The sequence below is a fragment of the Lygodium microphyllum genome, chromosome 29 (assembly GCF_053477565.2).
Source record: "Lygodium microphyllum isolate KBCC chromosome 29, Lygodium_microphyllum_v1.1.10, whole genome shotgun sequence".
Lineage (NCBI taxonomy): Eukaryota > Viridiplantae > Streptophyta > Polypodiopsida > Schizaeales > Lygodiaceae > Lygodium > Lygodium microphyllum.
This window is the reverse complement of record NC_141163.1, coordinates 66,477,636-66,499,873: the sequence shown is the minus strand read 5'-3', so window position 1 is coordinate 66,499,873 and position 22,238 is coordinate 66,477,636.

The following is a 22,238-nucleotide window of genomic DNA, read 5'->3' as shown; positions in this document are numbered from 1 at the left end:
TCTCTCTCTTCCTCCTCTTCTCTCTCTTCTCTCTCTGCCTTCTTTCTCTTCTCTCCTTCTCCTTCTCTCCCTCTCTTCTCTCTCTCTCTTCCTCCTCTTCTCTCTCTTCCTTCTCTTCTCTCTCTCCCTCCTTTCTTTTTCCCCACTACTTCCCTTTTTTTCTACCACTTCTTCTTCTCCTCTCCTTCTCCTCCTTCTCTTCTTCTACTTCTCTCCCTCTACTTCTCTCACCCACTCCTTTTCACCTTCTCCTTCTCTCTCCCTCTTCCCTTCTCTCTCCTCCACTTCTTCTTCTTCTCACCTCCTCCTTCTCTCTGCCTCTTTCTCCTCTTCTCTCTCTCTCTCTCCTTCTTTCTCTTCCCTCACCCACTCCTTCTTAGCCTCTCCTTCTGTCTTTTCTCCCCACAGCACGAAGCAACCAGGGGGGAAAAGGCGGCTTGTTTGGGGGCCCAAGGAGGGTCCCACGGAAATTTGCAATTGGGGGGGGGGAGTGAAGGGTGCTCTGACGGAGGCCCCCAGGGAGCCCGCTGCTGCCACGATGCTGGGGAAGGGGGTACTGCTGCACTGAGCCGAAGGAGGCCGAGGAGCAACTATTGGAGTTGGAGGGGAGGAAGCTGTAGCGTTAGTCAGAGGGGGGGCCGCTTCTGCAGCAACGAGGGGGGGGGGAACTTTCCTCTGATGGGGAGGAGGGGGTGCAGCCTTTATAGAGGGGGGGCGCAGTGGTACGCCGGCACCTGGGCTGCATGCACCCCCCTTTTCTAGTTCACTCCCTCTCTCTCTCTCTCCCCGACGTACTATCGGGGGGGAGGGAGAGGAAAAAAAAATTGAAAAAAAAGAAAAGAAAGGGGGGGTCCCATGGGCACGGGGACTTTACATCCTCTCCCCCTTAGAGGAATCGAGATGTCCTCATCTCGAATGTGCTTAAGGTTTATTGATAACTAGTTATTATTGGGTTCTAAAACATGTGGGTTAGGACCCATCATGCTTTCACTGTGCAACCCTGATCACTCAAATTCTCATCTTAAAATAACAACTTGCCATAACTCATAGGGTTCAATAGGATTCATTCCAAGTACAAGACTTATTACCTCAAGAGGATCTTCCTAGGATATCTAGTCATCCTCAAAGGGTTACAGCACGCTCCAAGCCTTCATCATTATATGATTCATAATATGAGCCAAAGGTAGAGTTTAGACGGCTTTGTTTGACCACACATTCCTAATTGTCAAGGTCCAACTCAGGACAATCTGTTTGGATGTGTCCTAGTTCATTGTAGTGGAAACATTGGCGGTTGGGGCATCTCTTACGGATGTGTCCTATCTCACCGCACTTGTGGCACCTCTTGTCGTGATCCCGTGAGTCATCTTCATCATAGTTGCCTGATTTAAGTTCTTGGACAATTAGATTTGCTCGGAGTAATGCATCTTGCAAGTCCGTTGGGCGCATTGATTCCAATCGAGTGTTTATGGGTGGATTCAACCCAGCACAGAACTTTGACATCTGTTGTCTCATATCCATTGGGGGTGCATACTTTAGGAGTGAAATGAACTTTGAATAATATGCTTCAAGGGATAATCCCAGCTGCTTCAAGTCATAGAATTCATTCATCTTTTGTGCGGTAGGCAGGTGGTAGATACCTCCCTCGCACAACTTCCTTAAGCTTATTCCAAGTGATAGTCCCCTCCGAGATCGCTTGGTCTCTGCACCACTGTTTCCACCAAAGTCTCGCTTTGCCTGTAAGCTTAAGTTTGGCGAGCATGGCTTGGTTAGCAGGTACAGTTCCTACTGCCTCAAAATAGTCCTCCATGGACTCAATCCAGATCCCGGCGTCAGCTTGAATAGTCCTTCCCTTGCCATCAAACTCGGGTGGCTTAATTTTCTTGAGAAGGAACTTCTTCTCTTGCATGTCAGCATTCATAGGTGTAGAAGGTGCCTGACAATCAAGCCATACCACTTAGTTTATTTAGGTTATTTCTATGATCCGAACATTAATCAATCATGCATCATTAAGAATTTTTGCTCTGATACCAACTGTAACGTGCCCGCTCCTCAAATCGTGGGACCCGTCTTAGCAGTCCATCAAGAGATATATCTAGAAGACGCCACCCGGCACTCCCAAGGAATGACATGAGGTTTTCCAACTAGGGTCTCTCGAGTCTGCCCCGCAATGGAACTTATCCGGCCGTTCCCACTAGGATCGACCTGAAGTGCCGGTTCCTAGTAAACATTGTCTAAGGTCATAGTTCAACTTTTACCTAACATTTCTTGTTAACATCTCCTTTGAGGAAAGCTCTCGGCTAACCGAGACAACCCTTCCAAAGGACAGACCCATTGGTCACATCCACCACGCTTCCCTCGAGGGTTGTTTTAGTTATCTAATTACCTACCACGTTATGCTTGACACATAAAAGCAGCTTCCTTAATTAACCCATTAGTCACAAATTCCTTTAGGTAATTTAGGCCATAAACATGAAGAAAGGTTAAAACAAGATCAAACACTTTAACTTATCTTTCGATTAATGTGTGTCTCCTGCCCATACAAGAGAATTAAGTGCTCCTTTCTGCCTCTGCAAAAAAATCCTTCCGTCTTTCGGCAATAAAACCCGAAGGTTTATCCTTCCAAGATTTCGCCTCCGCAGAAAAATCCTTCCGTCTTCTGGCAATAAAACCCGAAGGTTTATCCTTCCAAGATTTTGCCTTGTAACTAGTATCAAGACCTCGAGATCCCATCTCGAGTCACGTAGAATACTCGTGTAGGGCTCGGAGGCATTGAGATTTACGGCCAGAGCCCCCACTGGCACCCAAGCGTCCTCCTACGCCAAGTGATTTCCACGAAGAGACCTCTCACGGCGAGTTCAGTCCACATTCCCGGCACGAATTCATAACCCCCTTGGTTAGGGTTTGGCGGCTCGCGGGGGGTAGCTACCACCATCCTTCCTTAATTATCCCTTTAGGAAATCAACCATAGCTGAAGCAACCAGCATAGTAACAATTGCTAGGGAAAATATCCCTTTCGTTTCCATGGCAATCAGTCATCTCAGTCCCGGTCATGAAATCATCAAACACTCCCCACTTGGGTTAACATCCAAAACCACATTAACAAACAGTTGAATGCACAACCTCTTTCTTCAAGGCATCGCAATCCCATTGCATACACAATAAGAATTTTAACTAGATGTATCAAAACACTTGGTTAAGGGATTCGCAACCTTTTCAAACTGCCAAGCATAACTTGGATCAACAATCCATTTAGGGTTAGGTCACCAGCTTCAAGTAAGCTAGGAGCATATCCATTTGCGATAGTCCATAGCAAGATTGATAAAACAATTCACAGGAAATTATACTTATTCCTAAATTAATTTTTAACGCTTAGAACCTGGGCTTGATTCATGTGTGCTGCGTTGGTTGCTCCGCTCGCCCCTCACACATTACCAGTGGCTTGGATGCCTATGCTTCCTGTGACTTTCTTCTTAGGAGCCATTTGCCTCTCAGAGATTGGGCAATCCAGATCTTTACGGTTTGGGTTTGACACTTTCGGTTGGAAAAGACCGCTGGATGGGGTTCGTTGCCAAGAGAGTGGTTTGGGTGACTTGTGACAGTTACTCTCTTCTCTCTCTCTTCTTCTTCTTTTTCTCCTCTCCCCCTTCTTTCTCTCTCTCTCTCTCTCCTTCTCTTATTTTCCTTCTCTCTCATTTCTCTACTCCCACTCTCTCTCTTCCTATTCTTCTTCTTCTTCTCTTCCTCTTCTCTTACTCTCTCTCTTCCTATTCTTCTTCTTCTTCTCTTTCCCTCTCTCTTCCTCTTCTTTTCTACTATCTCCCTACTCTTTCTCTCTCTCCTCCACTTCTTCTTCTTTTCTCTTATTCTCCTACTCTCTCTCTCTCTTCTTTTTCTCCCTTACTCTTCTTCTTCTTCTCCTTCCCACTCTCTCTCCTTCTCTTCTTCTTCCCCTCTTCTCTCTCTTCCCTCTTCTCCTACTCTCTCTCTTCCTATTCTTCTTCTTCTTCTCTCCTTCTCCCTCTCTCCCTCTTCTCTCTCTTCTCTCTCCCACTTGTTCTTCTCTCCTTCTCCTCTCCCTCTTCTCTCTCTTCTCTCTCCCTCTCCTTCTTCTTTCCTTCTCCTTCTCTCCCTCTCTTCCTCCTCTTCTCTCTCTCTCTCTTCCTCGTCTTCTCTCTCTTCCTTCTCTTCTCTCTCCCCCTCCTTTCTTTTTCCCACTACTTCCCTTTTTTTCTACCACTCCTTCTCCTCTACTTCTTCTCCTTCTCTTCCCCTACTTCTCTCCCTCTACTTCTCTCACCCACTCCTTCTTCTCACCTTCTCCTTCTCTCTCCCTCTTCCCTTCTCTCTCCTCCACTTCTTCTTCTTCTCACCTCCTCCTTCTCTCTGCCTCTTCCTCCTCTTCTCTCTCTCTCCCTCCTTTTTTCTCTTCCCTCACCCACTCCTTCTTAGCCTCTCCTTCCGTCTTTTCTCCCCACGGAACGAAGCAACCAAGGGGGGAAAAGGTGTCTTGTTTGGGGGCCCAGGGAGTGTCCCACGGCATTTTGTAATTGGGGGGGTGAAGGATGCTCTGACGGAGGCCCCAAGGGAGCTCACTACTGCTGCAATGCTGGGGGAGGGGTAACTGATGCGCTGAGGCAGAGGAGGCCGAGGAGCGACTGTTGGAGTTGGGGGGGGGGGGAAGCCGCAGCGTCAGTCGGAGGGGGGGCCACTTCTGCAGCAGCAACCGGTGGGGGAACTTTCCTTTTGCAGGGACGAGGGGGCGCAGCCTTTATAGACGGGGGGGTGTAGTGGTACGCCGCCACCTGGGCGGCATGCACCCCTCTTTTCTACTTCACTCCCTCTCTCTCTCTTCCCGACGTACTATCGGGGGGGAAGGGAGAGGAAAAAAAAATTGAAAAAAAAAGAAAAGAAAGGGGGGGCTCCTATGGGCACGTGGACTTTACAACGAGAGTGCCAAGAGGGCTCTAGCCTAAATCTCTTGATCGCTCCTAGGAACTGCCTGACCCTCACACAAATCAAGGTGGGATCCTAGAGTCCCCACTACTAGAGAAGGGACGGAAATCTTAGAGGGTTTGTTTTCTTCTACACAGACAGGATGGATTTTCCATTGAACGAAAGTTTATTGTGTGCATAGGCAAAAGGGAAAAATCATTGTAAATAACTTTGCAAAATAATAAATAAATATGTTTTGCCAAAATACCATTTTCTCTGTCTTTGTTTTGTGGCGTAAAATTACGTGAAGAAACCTATGATAATGGGTTAATTACGAAGCTACTTTCATATGTCATAACTTAATGTGATAGGTAATTAGAAAACTAAAGAAAACCATTTGTGCAAAGTGGGTGGGCGAGATCCCTGATGGATCCCTCCTATGGATGGGTGGTCCTAGTAAGCTGGGAGCTTCTCTCAAGAGATTGAATGAAATGTTAATCGGAAAAATTTAGGTAGAGCGGAGCATTGACTTACCTAGGGACAGGTCTTAAAACCTTGATCAGAAATTATCTTAGGGGAAAGGTGCGGCAATTGTGCTAGAACTCCGTTAAGGTTCCCTGAATCCTAACCAGTTGCTAGAAAAAAGTGCTACACTCCATGAACCAAGGATAACTATGATCACTCCAATCAAACAAGAAGCCCTTGTGGGACACGTCTGATGGTACAAGCTAATGAATCGAGACCTCAGTTGTCAAATTAGGACCCCGATCTTGTAGGTTGTAGATCCTCATGGGGATGGCCGATACCTTTCGTTACGAGGTGGAATCTGGGAAACCTAGATGATAGATCCTATGCATTCTCGCGAGTGCCAGACGAAGTCGTTTAGGATAGTTCCCCGATGGACCACTAAAACATGCTACTAGGAAATTATTAGGTAGGTACGTGACACTTACTCCTAATCTCATTGTCAAACTCCTACAAAGAGATCAACCACTTGGCTAGGAGATAAGGGGGTTGAATCTTGTTCAATAAAGCACAATCCCTTTGCCTTGGTGAAGAACACCACCTTCTCATAAAGAATATAGTGCTTGAACTTCTTAGTGGCAAACACCATATCCAATAGCAAACCTTCTCCAAATAGTTATAACAAAGCTCTCAAATTCCCAACTTCCAGCTTGAAAATGCAATAGGATGATAAAGTTGTGCCTTTCAAATTTGGAATAGGCAACAACTAATACTACGGCTTGTCGTAGCCGTGATGAATATATAGAAAACCTCACCACTTTTTGGAGCTTTTAAAACTAGTGCTTTGGATAATTCCATTTTGGCATCTTCAAATGTCACTTTGCATGCTTCTGTCCATTTAAAAACATGGGTATGAGATAAAAGATTCATCAAGGGCAACAAATGTTCAACCAATGCATTATTGAATCGACAGTACTACCCCACACAGATAAAACAAAACTGTGAACTTCCCTAGGGCAAGTGGGTGATCTTAGGACCACAATAACAATCACCTTTTCATGGTTGGTGGCAATACGAGCCACACTCACAACATGGCCCAATAGCAAACCATAAGTCACCCCAAATACACACTTCCAAGATTCAACACTATGCAATACTCATGATATAGCTCAAAGCATGCACGTAGAATCATCAACTATCTATGGTGGGTCATGGTAGCTACCTCCAAATCATCTATGAAAACCTTTAGCTCTTCAAGGGATATATAAGAAAATGTCTTGTCAATTTTTCTTTGCCAAGACCCAAGAGCATTACGTAGGCCAAAAGCCATTACATGGTATACAAAAGCACCATAAATTGTTATGAACTTTGTCTTTAACTTATCCTCTTCAGCTATGGCCATCTAATTATAACCCATGAAATAGTCCATGAAAGAATATATATCTCACCGTGCCATAGCAACTGATCTAAAATCTGATTGATAAAGGGCAGAGGATAATATTCCTTCACTATCTCCTTGTTCAATTCCTTAAAATCTACACACATGTGGATTTGCTTATTCTTTTTCTTTCTTATTACCATTGGTGAGAACCATTCTGTATGTTCAACTGGAAAGATCAAATGATCCTTCCTTAAATGCATCAATTCCTCAAAAAGAGGCTCTCTCAACTCAAAAGGCACACATCTAATCTTTTGCCTTGGCTTACTACCTTCTTTCAATGGGATCATATGCACAACAACAGAGGGGGGAAATCCCCTTCAGTTCACTATAACTCCATGGAAATAGATCCCTGAATTCCTATAGGAGTGCCACATAATATGCTCGCTTATCAGGAGATAACATAGCGCCAACTTTAATGGGGTGAGGATCATTGGGAGTCCCAAGATCCAACTCTATCACATCAGCATTATGAATCTTGTCCTTTGCCTCTATTAGCTCATTTAAACATACTTGCTAAACCTCCTTAGTAGTAGAACCTTCTTTAGAATCACTGCAACTTGAGGTTCCAATGGTTGAGGTTCCCTCGATTGCCTCCCATTCTATAGTGGGAGATAATGCCCTTTCATCCAACGGGCCCTCAGGGTATACATACAAATTATTCTCTTCAACCCACATCCAAAAATCATTTGACCAACTTGGATATCCACCAAACAATAGTAATGTAATTTCCATAGACATCCAAGAAACAATTGATAGCTTGTCCTCCCAACAAATTGGATAACACAAAATTCGAGGACACACTCAATATTAGTAACTATCACATATACTTATGCTACCATTCCTTTTGGTTGCCTTAGGCTATCATCAACCATTTGTAAATTTGTCATGACATATTTTTGAATTGCTAGACCTAGGCTCTCCAATAAATCCATACTCATAATGTTTACACACACCACTACATTTTATATCAAGATTCCATTGACATATTTTTACACCCTAGGGCAATGCTTCTCTACATGATCCCACCATTCACTACCCACTCGATAGACACCAAAAGGTTCTACAACACATAATCCATTCATAATATTTTCTTGAACTCCTTATTATGAATTTTTGGTGAGAGTTGGATTAGTTGTAGCAGATTCACATTTGATTTGACTTCATATAGTGTGTTTGGTAGGTGAAACTCACGGAAGCTTGCCACTACTTTCTTTTTTTTTCCACACCAACTTCTCTTTTGGCTTCTTGATAATCTTAATACCCTCCTTTTCTTTTGATTTTCATTTTCTTTTTACCATAGGCTTCTCTAAAACACCATCATTTTTAAGAGGACCTGATTGGTCATCCAACAACTTCTTATTATCACTACTAGATTTAGGGTTAACTTTACTTGTACTAGGGTCATCTTTCTAAGATTCTTTCAAATTTTGACCCCTAGTTACTACCCTAACATTATTAGGAGATAAACTCTCACCAATTGGCAAGGTTTCAACTAGACTTACCCCACTAGGCACTTCCTCGAGTGTGGATTTACCCCTTTGCAAAACAAATTTATGGCTCTCTCCTTTAGTATTCTCATTATTCGCACGATGGTTCATAGGCCCAAGTTGTTGACTACTTTGCTGGAGAGAACTAACCCTACTCCAATAAGTAGTGGCTAAGTGCCCAGTCTTCTCACATATATCACATTTGACATTAGGACAATTATGAGGGAAATATTGTCCACCACACCACTTATAACTGAATCATATGGGCCCCCATTATCGGGGTTTCTAGTACCCATCAGATTTTGTTGGCACTTTAAAAATTTAACATCTATGGTGATATTGCGGTATTGCTTAGTGACCATATCCGTATAATGTTTCAACATATTTTTTACTTCCCCTATAATGTTCGATGTAGAGGACTCATAACCAGTGGCTTTAGGAGATACCCCCCCTAGGTTGCAAAACTTGCAAAGGGGGTGCTACCTATACTCACCTTGGTTTACAAAAGGGTCTCTTTAGCTAGCTATTGGCTTAGCGACATTTAGAGGAGCTAGAAACAAATGCACATTTTGCATAATGCTTCCACTACCATTGGGGTTGATCGCAAGGGTACTAATTCCACCTTGATCTCCACTAACCAATCCCAGATTATTTCCAAGACTAAGAATTGAATTTAGATTTTCCCTCAATGCATAGGCTATTTGTAAGCGGGACTCTACTTTCTATACTTGGGTTATAGCAACATCTATATATGCTAGAGGGACACTACTCAACTACACTTGGATATTGAAGTTCAGTCCATGTAAGAAATATTATAGTTGGGTAGCAGGTCGGATGGGGATAGAGGCTTGCAATTATTTTTTCCACCTCTCTCAAGGGAAAAATCTCTTCAAAAGCTACAAATAATAAATTAATTATGGTTATGGTACCGGTTTCTAAGCCATGATACCACATTGCAGTCTCTCTTTAATTAGGGTCATGTTAAAGAATATCATTAGATGTCCCTCGTCCTAAATTCGATAATTAAACATGAGTTTTTGGAACTCACAATGATGTGAAGCTCCGCATCCTCCTATGTTAACACATTAAATATGGGTAGGGGGAACCCTAAAGCTGGCAAATCCAATCTTGCAGGAATTGCAATAGGTTGCGCCATAATGACAGTCGGATTTGTTATAGGAGTTTGTAATGGTGTGATTGCAACCCCACTTGAAGTGGGTTGACTTACTAGGAGAAGGGGAGTACTAGAGATTCCTCCTCCTCCTAATGGATTATTTGTGGTACTAGGGTCGCTAAGATATCTCCCTTGTAGGGGTATTGGGTTGCTACCTTGAGGGAAATACCTCCTAAGGATTTCAGCCCACCGTCTAGCCCTTTTAGCTCTTTCTTGTTTTTGGATCTCGTCTTGACGGTGTTCATCGGGAAATAATGGGTCTATCTCGATGCTCTTTGGCATAAATGAACTAAATAGTCCCTAATCAACCAAGGTTTAGGAGCTGCCACTTATTAGTATCTCCCAAAAAATGCACCACCTATCAGGATGAAAAATGGGCCCAATATTGGCTCTAGGGCTCTAGTTGGCAGACCTTCCATACTCACCTAAATAACCCCACGGCCTCGTGGCCAAGACCATATAGATACTATGGACTAATTTTTCAAAAGAACACATTTGTAGGTACGATCTGTTGAGACTTCAAGCTCACTATCTTGTGTGTGACCAATAGTATCTTAGCTATGTCCAGCTGTATATGTGTGGGACATTTAATAAGTGGGGTTAGTCGGTGTGACCTAACCAGAGTTAGTCATGGTTAGTGAAACCTAGTGTATAACTTACTCTTTAAGTGAAGAAGAATAATGGAATAATGAAAGAAGATAGGGAGCATGACTGAGCTCTCCATTGCTCTTCTCTATCTCTGTCTCATTTCTGAACATGGTATTAGATAGGGTAGCTTCACCTAAGTCTGAAATGGAGATTGGCAACCCTGTTTTCCCTTGGCCTGCAATGGAGGCTTGCTCTAGAATTGGTCTAGGCTTATCCTAGCCTGCATATAGCTTTGATTGAGGCTTATGAGCTAGTAGTTGCTGTTGCCTAGTCCTAGGAACAATAGGCGCAAATTCATGCGAGCTGTCCATACCTGGTTCTTCACGGTTCAGTCCTCTTTCACTTTGACTTCAGCTCAATGGCAGCCTATTCTCCTTGTTGACACCCTTGGTTAGTGGCAATGAACTGTAGCATCAACTGTTGATACTTGGTAAACAAGAAGGAAGAAAAAGACAAATGCAAAGGTCGTACTTAAGACTGAGGATGTGACAACACTACTGACTAGCTTCAAACTCCTTGGCTATGCTCATTTGATGCATGAATGGCTATGATTGATGCTGGACACTTTGAGGATGTTATACCTATGCTATGAGATGACTTTGGGCTGATTCAAGTGCTTCATTTTCTTAGTTTGGATAGAGATTCATGTGCTATAATATACAGATCTGAGAGTTCATGATAGGTTGAAAAAGTGTCATAAACTATTGGCAGCAAGCATTGGTTTATGTTGAAGCACACCATGACTTTGGTTGGCTCCTGTGAGATGTATGATTTGGCATATGCTTGGTAAATGTCTTGGCATTGAATGCTAATGTCTAGAGCTGAAAACAAATATATTGACATGGTTTTGGTTGTTTATAAATAGTAAATGTACTTTGTGGTATTGGCTCTTAAAGACAAAGTATATATGGATGTCGGCATGGTCATGTATTGACCTCTACACATAGTAGTATATGTATGAAGTGGTTTGAGGATCTTTTGAGCTGGAATAAACCTTGGTTGAGCTATGCATTGGCTGACTACAATCTGCAAGCAAGACATTTGGACACGTGTACTTGTTGTATATGAATTGAATGTGCCCATACGATTATGCATGATGTATTGCATGTCCCATCTATTACTAAAAATTTGGTGTCTGTAGGTCAGATGACTAAGCAGAATCTGCAAGTTCGGTTTAATAAGCATGGATGCTTCATTGAAGAGTTTATTAATGGTTGCAAATTGATTGCTTGTGGTCATAGACAAGGTAGGATGTTCACTTTGGATGCCACTTTACCACAGGTGACATTAGCCATGTTTGCTCATGGCTTAGGAATTGTAACGTGTCCGCTTGTCCACTTGTGGGACACGTCTTAGCAGCCCATCGGGAGGGGAGTCTAGAAAGTGCCACCTAGCACTTGCAAGGAATGTCATAAGGTTTGCGATCTAGGTCTTCTCGAGTCTGTACCAAAGTGGAAGTATCCGGCCGTTCCCACTTAGGACCTCAGGGTTTCTTTCCTATCAACCAAGTCTCTAGGAAGTAGCTAGCGTCGAGATCCAGATGAACCACTTTGTGTAGGAACAATAGTGTCAAAGCGGATTTATGCTGCACTTGGTTCATGGAGAATGGGAAACGAGAGAGATTCCCCGCTCATTCTCTCTGCCCGTAGGGCATAGCCCCATCCCAGTCCCCTAAAATGGCATGAATCGGGTTCTAACTTAACAATACCTAAAGTCATCTAATGGTAAATCCTTGTGAGAAGCCCCCAGTTCTTTGGGACCACCCAGCCATAGGATGGACCCGTCGGGGGGGTGTTAGATATGATCAATGCCCCACCCTCATTAGGTGCTACCAATGATCCATGGTGCTCAAAGCTGTAAGGCCCCCATTATGAGGAGAAGCCAAGTGTGAGCCCAGACATTTGTGGAGTCCTGACTTGTATATCAGATGAGGTCTATGTGACCGGATGGCAAAAAGGTGACCATTGTGGGTCTAATCTTTGGGTTAGACGGAGAGGTTAAGTTGGTAGCAACTCGAGGCACATTGCATTGAGTTGCGTGGTAAGGGAGTTAAAAGGGGCCCCTATTGTGGGGTCTGGGGGCCGCAGAAGCGGCCCCTGGCTGGGGGGTCCCAGGGGGGCCAGTGGCCCCCCTGGCGAGGTCCGAGGGCAGCGCCCCCGGCCCGATGGTAAAGGGAATATTCCCTGGAATATTCCCTGGCCGACTAGTGGAGGCTCATATGGTAGGTCGGTCAGCAGGCCTACCTAACGACCTTCGCGGGCTATAAAAGTTAAACCCCTTTGGAGCCATCTCTCACTCATCTTTCACCTAGTGAGAGTTGTTGTTCCAGCTAGCCTTAAGCTCTTCACCTATCTTCTGTCTAGATCGCCATCTAAGCTTCACACAGTGGAAGCGCACGGGTGGACAGAGCCATCTTTGTATTAGTTGTTTGGAGTTAAAGAATTTACTGATTCTCCTCTTATCTGTTGTGTACTCTCTATCTCTTTCTCAGATTTTGTTCGCTGCGCCGTGTAATATTTTACATGGTATCAGAGCCCAGGCGGCTCTAGAGATCCGAGAGCATGCAAGAGGCAAAGGCTTCAATAGCAAAGAGAAACTATGTCGACTTCCGGAAGCGGTGCAGGAGGAGGTGGTGTTGCTTTACCGGCTATTCAAACACTGAGGATTCGTCCACCAACCTTCAGTGAAGGCAAGTTAGATGGTACAAACTACACCTTGTGGAAGTTCAAAATTACAACTATCCTTGATTCTTATGAGCTTCTGGAGACTGTGCTGGGGACTGACGTAGAACCATAGCCTACCCCTGACCCATCAAATCCTAGTGTGATGATTCCTCCGAATGCAGATCTTCTACGAGCTTGGAAACGAAGGAATGCAGATGCATTGTGTGCCTTAGTTACAAGCTGTTCTGACACTGTTTTGACTCTGATTCAGCATACAACCAAAGCGTCAGAGGCTTAGAATGTACTAAGGAGTCCGTATGAAACACGAAACCAAATAAGGATTCAAAACTTGAAGAATCAACTAGCAGCGGAGAAGTTTAGTGAAGGAGAGACGGTTGAAGCATTCATCACTCGGATTAAGAATATGCGCGACCAGATGGCTGGCGCTGGGATACAAAAGACTAGCGAAGAGCTAGCTCGGAGGTGTCTTCGGATTTGTCCACAAAAGTTTGATGGGCTAGTAACTGCCCTTAATACTCAGGTGAGACCTCAAGCTTTGACTTTTGAGGAGTTTTATGCATTATTAATGGAGGAGGAGTTGAGGCTCAAAGCCTGAGAAGGAAGCAACAATGGAGATGCTGCATTCTCTGCCAATGCAAAAGGCAAAGGTGTTTCCTCCACCAAAAATGATGGTGACAAAAACCAATGCAAAAGGCAAAGGTGTTTCCTCCACCAAAAATGATGGTGACAAAAAGAAAAAGGGCGGCAAGAAGAAGTTTCAAGGAGAATGCTTCTACTGCAAGAAGAAAGGACATGCAATTGTAGATTGTCGTGTCAAGAAGGCAGATGAAAAGAATGGTACCCTTAAAAGTAAAGGAAAAGAGACAGCCAATACGGCTGAAGCAGAGTTGGAATTATTCATGGCAACCATTGAGGAAGTGTGCTCCTCGGCGCAAGAAGAATCTACCATTGACTCATGGGTGTTGGATAGTGGGGCCTCCCGTCACATGACCAACAAGAAAGGTCTATACAGTTCTATGTAGCCTCTACAAGAATCCATCACTGTGACGGTTGGAAATGATGCTAAATGCCCTACTGCGGGCACAGGTACTATTTCTTTTGTTGCTGCAAATGGTGAAGTCAAAAAGCTTTCAAATGTGTTGTATGTTCCCGAAATCAGGAGAAATCTCTTATCAGTTGCTGCCATAACTGATCTTGGTCATGAAGTGAGGTTCAAGAAGACAGGTGCAGAAATTATTGATAGTGCTGGCACAATTGTTGGCAAAGGAGAAAGAAGGAACAACCTGTATGAGCTAAGTTCTCTTACAGCCACTGCTCGAGTGGGCACAAGTAAGCTTTGGCATGAAAGGTTTGGACACATCGGATTTGCAGTATTGAAGGAGATGCAAAAGCAAGGTATGGTTGCTCACCTACCTACAATAACTGAATTGAAGGAACCATGTGAAGCTTGTATGATGGGCAAGCAACAGAGAAAGGCATTTCCACAAGAAAGCAAGAATAGAGCACAGGCTCCTCTAGAGTTGGTGCATGCTGACTTGTGTGGTAAGATGCCTACACAGGCCTTAGGGGGATCTTCTTATTTTATGTTGATTGTCGACGACTACAGTAGGAAGATGTGGGTGTACTTCCTTCGTGATAAGGCTCAAGCTTTTGGTAAGTTTAAAGAATGGCTAATACTTGTTGAGAATGAAACAGGGAAAAGTGTGAATAAATTTTGAACAGATGGTGGTGGTGAGTTCAACTCAAAGGAGTTTGAAGGCTTTTGCAAGAGCAAAGTGATCAAGTGTCAATTGATGACGCCTCACACACCTCAGCAGAACGGTGTTGTGGAACGCAGGAATCGCACCATTGTGGAGATGGCAAGATGCATGCTAAAGGGCAAGGGATTGCCTAACCATTTTTGGGCTGAAGCTGTTAATACTGCAGTCTACATTCTAAATCAGAGCTATACAAAGGCTCTCAAGGAAAAAATACCTCATGAGGCTTACACTGGTAAGAAACCATCTGTCTCACATTTCAAAATTTTTGGATGTGAATGTTATGCACATGTTCCAGATGAGAAGAGAAACAAGTTACAACCAAAAAGCAGAAAATGTATCTTCTTGGGTTATAGTGATGAGCAGAAGGCTTACAAATTATATGACCAAGAGGCAAAGAAGATCATCGCGAGCCGTGATGTGGTGTTCAAGGAGGAGCCGCATACAGTGGAGGAGGAGAAGGCAAGTTCTTCCACTTTATCATCAAGCGAAGAAGTAGTCCACTATGAACCTATCCCGAGAGCTATCCCTATCCTTAAGGAGGAGGAAACATCATCTTCAGATGATGAGGAAAAAGTTCACCAACCTGACATCACCCCACCGGAAAAGCCATTGCTGCGCTGGGTGAAGCAGCTCTATGACCACAATAATACTATGCCTGCATCTGTTGAGGAGAAGGCAGACGGACCAAGGAGGTATCAGAGAATAGAGGAGCAAAGGAGGGCTTCTGCTCACATAGTCAATATGGCCTTGATGATTGAGATTATGAGAGAAGTAAAGGAGCCAACTGACTTAGAAGAAGCACTTGCAGATCCATCATGGAAGGCTGCTATGCAGGCAGAGTATGACAGCATAATGAAGAATGACACTTGGGAGCTAGTGGATCGACCAGCAAAGCGGAAGGTTATTGGCACCAAGTGGATCTGGAAGGTAAAGTACAAGGCTGATGGTACCTTAGAAAAGTACAAAGCTAGACTGGTTGCCCAAGGATTTTCACAAGTTGAAGGGTTTGATTTTCAAGAGTCATTTGCCCCAACTGCCAGAATGACCACTATTCACACGGTACTTGCAGTGGCTGCCCACAAGAAGTGGCCAGTGTACCAAATGGATATTAAGTCAGCGTTCTTAAATGGTGACCTCAAGGAGGAGGTGTACGTGGCTCAGCCACTAGGGTTTGAGGCCCCCCATTCTGAGAACAAAGTATGTAAGCTGAAGAAGTCATTGTATGGGCTGAAACAAGCCCCCAGAGCATGGTACCAGCGGATAGATAGGTTCTTTTTAAACCTAAACTTCAAAAGATGTGCCTCAGATGCTAACTTGTATGTTTACAGGGATTGTAAAAATTCTGTAGTGATTGTCCTATATGTGGACGACCTTCTTATTACAGGTGACTATGAAGATATGATCAACCAAACTCGAAAGGCTTTGAGTTCTGAGTTTGAAATGACAGACTTGGGCTTGCTGCACTATTGTTTGGGGATTGAAGTTTGGCAAGAGCCAGGAAAGATCTTCATCTCTCAGAAGAAGTATGCATGGGAGATCTTGAAGGCATTTGGCATGACCGAGTGCAAGGAGATAGCTACACCTATGGAGGTGAATGCAAAGTTATCCGTCGAGGATACATCAGCACTAGCAGACATTGGGAGGTATAGGAGGTTGGTCGGCAGTCTGATCTACTTGTGTAACACCAGACCAGATATCAGTTTTGCTGTTGGTGTTTTGAGCAGGTTCTCAAACAAACCTCATGAGAGTCATTGGAAGGATGGGATGCGGGTGCTCAAATACTTGAAGAAAACTCTTGACTATGGTATCACATACAGTTTCGAAACTTCTCTTGTGGGAAACTGTGACTCAGATTGGGCAGGAGACATTGATTCCAGGAAGTCAGTTTCTGGTTATTGTTTCTCTTTGGGTTCAGGAATTTTCTCTTGGATTAGTAAGAAGCAACCAACAGTGCCATTGTCTTCTACCGAAGCAGAGTACAAGGCAGCTTGTTTTGCTGCATGTGAGGCCATATGGTTGAGAAGGATTCTATGGCATATGGGAGTGCAGGATGAAGAACCAACTGTGCTGAGATGTGACAATCAGAGTTGCATCGCCATTGCCAAAAATACAGTGTTTCATGCACGCACCAAACATATAGAGATCGAGTATCACTATGTGCGTGATTTGATGGAGGATGGGATAGTGGAATTGGTCTACTATCCAACAGAGGAGAATGGAGCAGATATCTTCACCAAAGCACTTACGAAGGATCTGCTTCAAGTTCATCTTCAGAGACTCGGCATTGGGCCGAGGAGATAGTTCACCTATGGGTGGACATTGAGGGGGGGTGTTAGATATGATCAATGCCCCACCCTCATTAGGTGCTACCAATGATCCATGGTGCTCAAAGTTGTAAGGCCCCCATTATGAGGAGAAGCCAAGTGTGAGCCCGGACATTCGTAGAGTCCTGACTTGTATATCAGAAGAGGTCTATGTGACCAGATGGCAAAAAGGTGACCATTCTGGGTCTAATCTTTGGGTTAGACAGAGAGGTTAAGTTGGTAGCAACTCGAGGAACATTGCATTGAGTTGCGTGGTGCCCGATGGTAAAGGGAATATTCCCTGGCCGACTAGTGGAGGCTCATATGGTAGGTCGGTCAGCAGGCCTACGTAACGACCTTCGCGGGCTATAAAAGTTAAACCCCTTCGCAACCATCTCTCACTCATCTTTCACCCAGTCAGAGTTGTTGTTCCAGCTAGCCTTAAGCTCTTCACCTATCTTCTGTCTAGATTGCCATCTAAGCTTTACACAGTGGAAGCGCACGGGTGGACAGAGCCATCTTTGTATCAGTTGTTTGGAGTTAAAGAATTTATTAATTCTCCTCTTATCTGTTGTGTACTCTCTATCTCTTTCTCAGATTCTGTTCGCTGCGCCATGTAATATTTTACAGGGATTCTGTCCACTCGCTTCCCTTGATAGCTTTAGTTGTCTAATTAGGTCCTACCACATTTATGTGCAACATTTAAAATCAGCTTCATTAATTAAGCCTTTTAGGGCACAGAGTTTGTTCACGTAATTTACAACACATACACAAAAACAAAACAAGCAGTCCTTTAATCAAATAAGTTCCTTAACTTATCTTTAAGTTAATCTTTGTCTCCTGCCCATACAGGAGAATTATGTATCCCTTCTATCCAATAGAAGTACTTGGTCCAAATCTCATGGCACCGAAATTTCCATCCTTTATCTAGAATAGGATCTTCAAACATCCTAGACGTTTGGCTCACGGGGATCTCCAACTCCATTTTGTACAGGCAAGGGGTATCCAGAGCTCCACCTGACCCACAAGCGGTCTAGGATTGAGATGTCATCTTCATGGTTGACCTCTTCACCACTCGACCATTGGACTCTGAATTGAGTAGTACCCTCTCGGGATGATCCGTGATGTGATCTTGGAGATGATCCATGCATGCAAAATATCATTCCTTAATTAATCCAATTAAAATTCAAGCAAAATCAAAGCAATCGACCCTAATATCATATTCTAGAAAAACATTCCTTTATTCCCATGGCAACTTGTCATTACAGACCCCTGCCATGCATTTTCCATCAACACAAGCCTTGGAATATTTATCCTAATCACAATGCAACAATCCCTTGATTGAAAGAAAAACATTTAGGGTGTTGTTCAATCAACCAACAAAACTAATTGTATTTTTCCCAAACAATACAATAATAGACACGACAATAATTCCATCACATATTCACTCTCCCCCTTGGGGCCAAAGAGTAGACTTTACTTAATATTCCCTCCTTTAGCCTAAGGCATATGCTAAAGGTTCCAATACTATACATGACGTAAGTCCTATCATTCCAATTCAAATTAATCAATCTAGCAAGATCATTTATGCCTCTTCTCTAAGTGGCAATTATCTTTTAGCATTTTCCTACTATGCAACATTTTTTTCTTGGCTTTATCTTCCTTTCTCCTAAGGCAAGGAGTCACATGTCATCGATGTAAAGTTTACATAATCTCTCCCATGTATGTACCATGTATATGCATTTGTGAAATTTAAACAATGTTATCCTCGGTAAAGATTAATCAAAGACTCATCGATGCTCAATACTTTAGTGTCCCATATGTTGCTTATGCTATGCATGGATTCATCACATAGCAACTAGGTGCAATTTAACTCCCTTTGATATAAGCACTTCACAAACTTCATCTTTCAATATTTGAGATGCGATTTATCCTTTTCAATGACCTATTCTAGCACCACAAGGTAGGGAGCCTGATGTATCTCTTGTGAGCATTAAAACAAGCATCTATCAATTTGAAAATGCATTACTTATTACCGGTACCACAATTGGATTGACAGTGATGCCTTCGCCCGAAGCTCTATTGCTGGTTGTAGGATTGTCATCTGCACGCGACATTCTTTTCTTGGAGGCCATCCTCCGTAAGTAGACTCAAGAGATTAAGAAGGTGGAATAGATTCGAGATGGGAGAGTTTAAGAGAAGATGGTTAAATCGAGGATCGAGATAGAGGGAAATTGTGCAGCCTCTCGGGGTAACTCCTCTCTCTCTCTCGCTCTCTCTCTCTCTCTCTCTCTCTCTCATCTCTATCTCAAGCTCTCTCTCACAATCTCTTGGAAGGGCATACTCTCTCTCTCCCTCTCTCTTGCAGCCTTTCGGGGTCTCCTTATGCTCCTTGTGCCTCCCCATGCATCATATTTATAATGAATTAGAGAGAAGGGGATAAGTCTAAGAACAAGAGTGGAGGAGCTCTTAGAAGACTTAGTGATCTGATGCTCAGATCATAAATCTGATGGTTGCATTGGCTCCAAAAGGGGGGTAAAACTCTAAGACATTTGATTGGAAAGCTCTTAGTTCACTCCTTCTTTTCTCTGCTCGAAGCGTTGTCTACTACCTGTAGACTGCGATCACGGCGCGCGTGATTTTGCCAATCACTTTTCTTTATTTCTCTTTTTATAAAATCTCCAAAACTAACTAAAAAGCCACTTGTATTTTCTTTTAAATGACTTTTAGTTCTATCTATTTAGGATTATATCTAAAATATAATAGTTTTTTTTCTTCCCCCAAGAATCTAATATTTTGGACAATTCAAACTATACACATTAATACTAGTGATTAATATGGCTCATAAGTCCCGTTCACATTGTACTTTTCGTGAAGGGTGGCTACGGTTCTTATCAATCCGTGAAAAATGTCAAATTTATGACTCTCAATTTTTTTAAATATATTTTTAATTGAATTAAAATTATTAGCTATTAATGCTAGTCCGTTTTTACCTTAGTTAGTCTTTAGTTAGTAATCTTACTAACTTATTAATTGACTAACTAACTTTCAAACTAACCAACTAACTTTTATTGCGTGAAAATATTACATCCTCCCCCCCTTAGAGAAATCGAGATGTCCTCATCTCGAGAGAAACTGGGGAAGATAAGCACTAATGGGGGGCTTATGACCTGTGGGTTAAGACCCACCATGCATCTGCTGTGCTACTCTTAATGTTTCAAGTAGTGCACTCATATTATTCGAATTAACCATAGGTACAAGAGTAGGATTTATTCTCAATTGTGTGACATATTGATTAAGCTTCTAGGAATTTTAGTCCTCCTAATAAGGTTTAGTGGGCTCTAGATCTTCATCTTCAGCTAATTCTTCTATATATCCATAGATTGCACCTGTGTAGCTTCATTTTCTTGGAGAGTCAATGTCTTCTGGACTTAGATCAGGGCAATCTACTTGGATGTGTCCTAGCGCATTACAATGGAAGCATTGATGGTAGGGACATCTCCTACAGATGTGACCTATCTCTCCGCACGTATGGCATCTCTTATCTTGATCTCCATAGTCATCTTTGCTATAATTGCCCAATTTAAGTTCTTGGACGATTGGATTCGCTTGGAATAATGTGTCTTGCAAGTCTGTTGGATGCATTGCTTCAAGACGGTGGTTTAGAAGAGTGTTCAAGCCATAGCAAAACTTGGATACTTGCTGTGTGTAACGTTCCCCCCCGATCCCCGTGCCTCCCCCCCATAGGAACTCCCTCCCCCCCTTTTTTTAGATTTCTTTTAAAAAAATTCTGAAATTTTTTTACCCCTCTCCCTCTCCGTGCCAACAGTACGTCGGGGAGAGAGAGAGAGAGGGAGTGAGGTGTCCAATGGGGGGCATGCAGTCCCCCCTAGATGGCGGGAGGCGCTGTCCTCCCCCCACCTTATGAGGGGCATGGCGACAAGCCCTCCCGCCGGCCCCCAGCAACAACTACGCCCCCTACTTTCTATGATAGCGCCCCCTCCTCCCTCAAATGGATAGCTTTCCCCCCCTTCTCGTTCCGACTGAAATCCCCCCTGGGCTTTTGACTAAAGCACCCCACCCCCCCACCCGTTTGCCAGTTAGCTGGGGGCCTCTTGAAGAGAAGGAGAGGGAGAGAGAGAAGGAGAAGAAGAGAAGAAGGAGAAGGAGAAGGAGAGAAGAAGAAGGAGAGGGAGAGAGAGGGAGAAGAAGAGAAGAAGGAGAAGGAGAAGGAGAAGGAGGAGAGAAGAAGAAGGAGAGGAAGAGAGAAGAGAAGAAGAGAAGAAGAGGGAGAGAAGGAGAAGGAGAGAAGAGGAAGAAGAGAAGGAGAAAAGGGAAAGAAGAAGGAGAGGAAGAAGAGAGGGAGAGAAGAAGAAAAGGAGAGGGAGAGAAATAAGGGGAAGGAGAGAAGAAGAAGGAGAGGGAGAGAGAAGAGAAGAAGAGAAGAAGAGAAGAAGAGGGAGAGAAGGAGAAGGACAGAAGAGGAATGAGAGAAGGAGAAAAGGGAAAGAAGGAGGAGGAAGAAGAGAGGGAGAGAAGAAGAGAAGGATAAAAGGGAAAGAAAAAGGAGGAGAAGAAGAGAAGGAGAGTGTCAAGATTGTGGGAGAGAAGGAAGGAGTCTCAATTGTAGCTTTCTCACTTACACAATGGGGGAATACACACAAAGGTGGAGGCTGAAAACAGTTTTCCTCTTCTTAGTTGTGTAAGCCAAAAGAACTCTAGTATAGAGAAATAGAAGAACCCTATATATGGGTCTCAAACCAAACTCAACTAACTAAGGTGGCATACCAACTGAGCCACGAACTAGAGTAGATAAGGATAGCTGTCATCTAGCTATTATTCATGGGCGGTGTACCAACCGCATCTGTAGCTAACAAGTCGGTGACATAAATGCACAACAGTCACCCTAGCATATCACGAGTGGAGCTCGATATCTCAACACTCCCCCTCAAGCTCAATCCCAATTCTTGCACACCAAGTAGGTCTCTGAACTTGCGCAGCTTCTCTACGCCCAATGCCTTCGTGAATATGTTAGCTACCTGATCCTCTGTGCTGACATAAACTAGATCAATAAGACCTAGTAAAACGCTCTCCCGCACATAGTGATAATGCACCTCAATGTGCTTTGTCCTAGCATGATAGATTGGGTTATTTTCCAAGTGTATACTGCTCATGTTGTCACAATAAATGAAAACTGGCCCATCTGTCGGCTGATGCATATCATAAAGTAGCTTATGCAACCAAGCTACCTCACATGTAGCCATTGTTGCACCCCTGTACTCAGCCTCTGTGCTCGACAAGGCAACTGTAGGCTGTTTCTTGCTGCTCCAAGTGACTGCAGCAC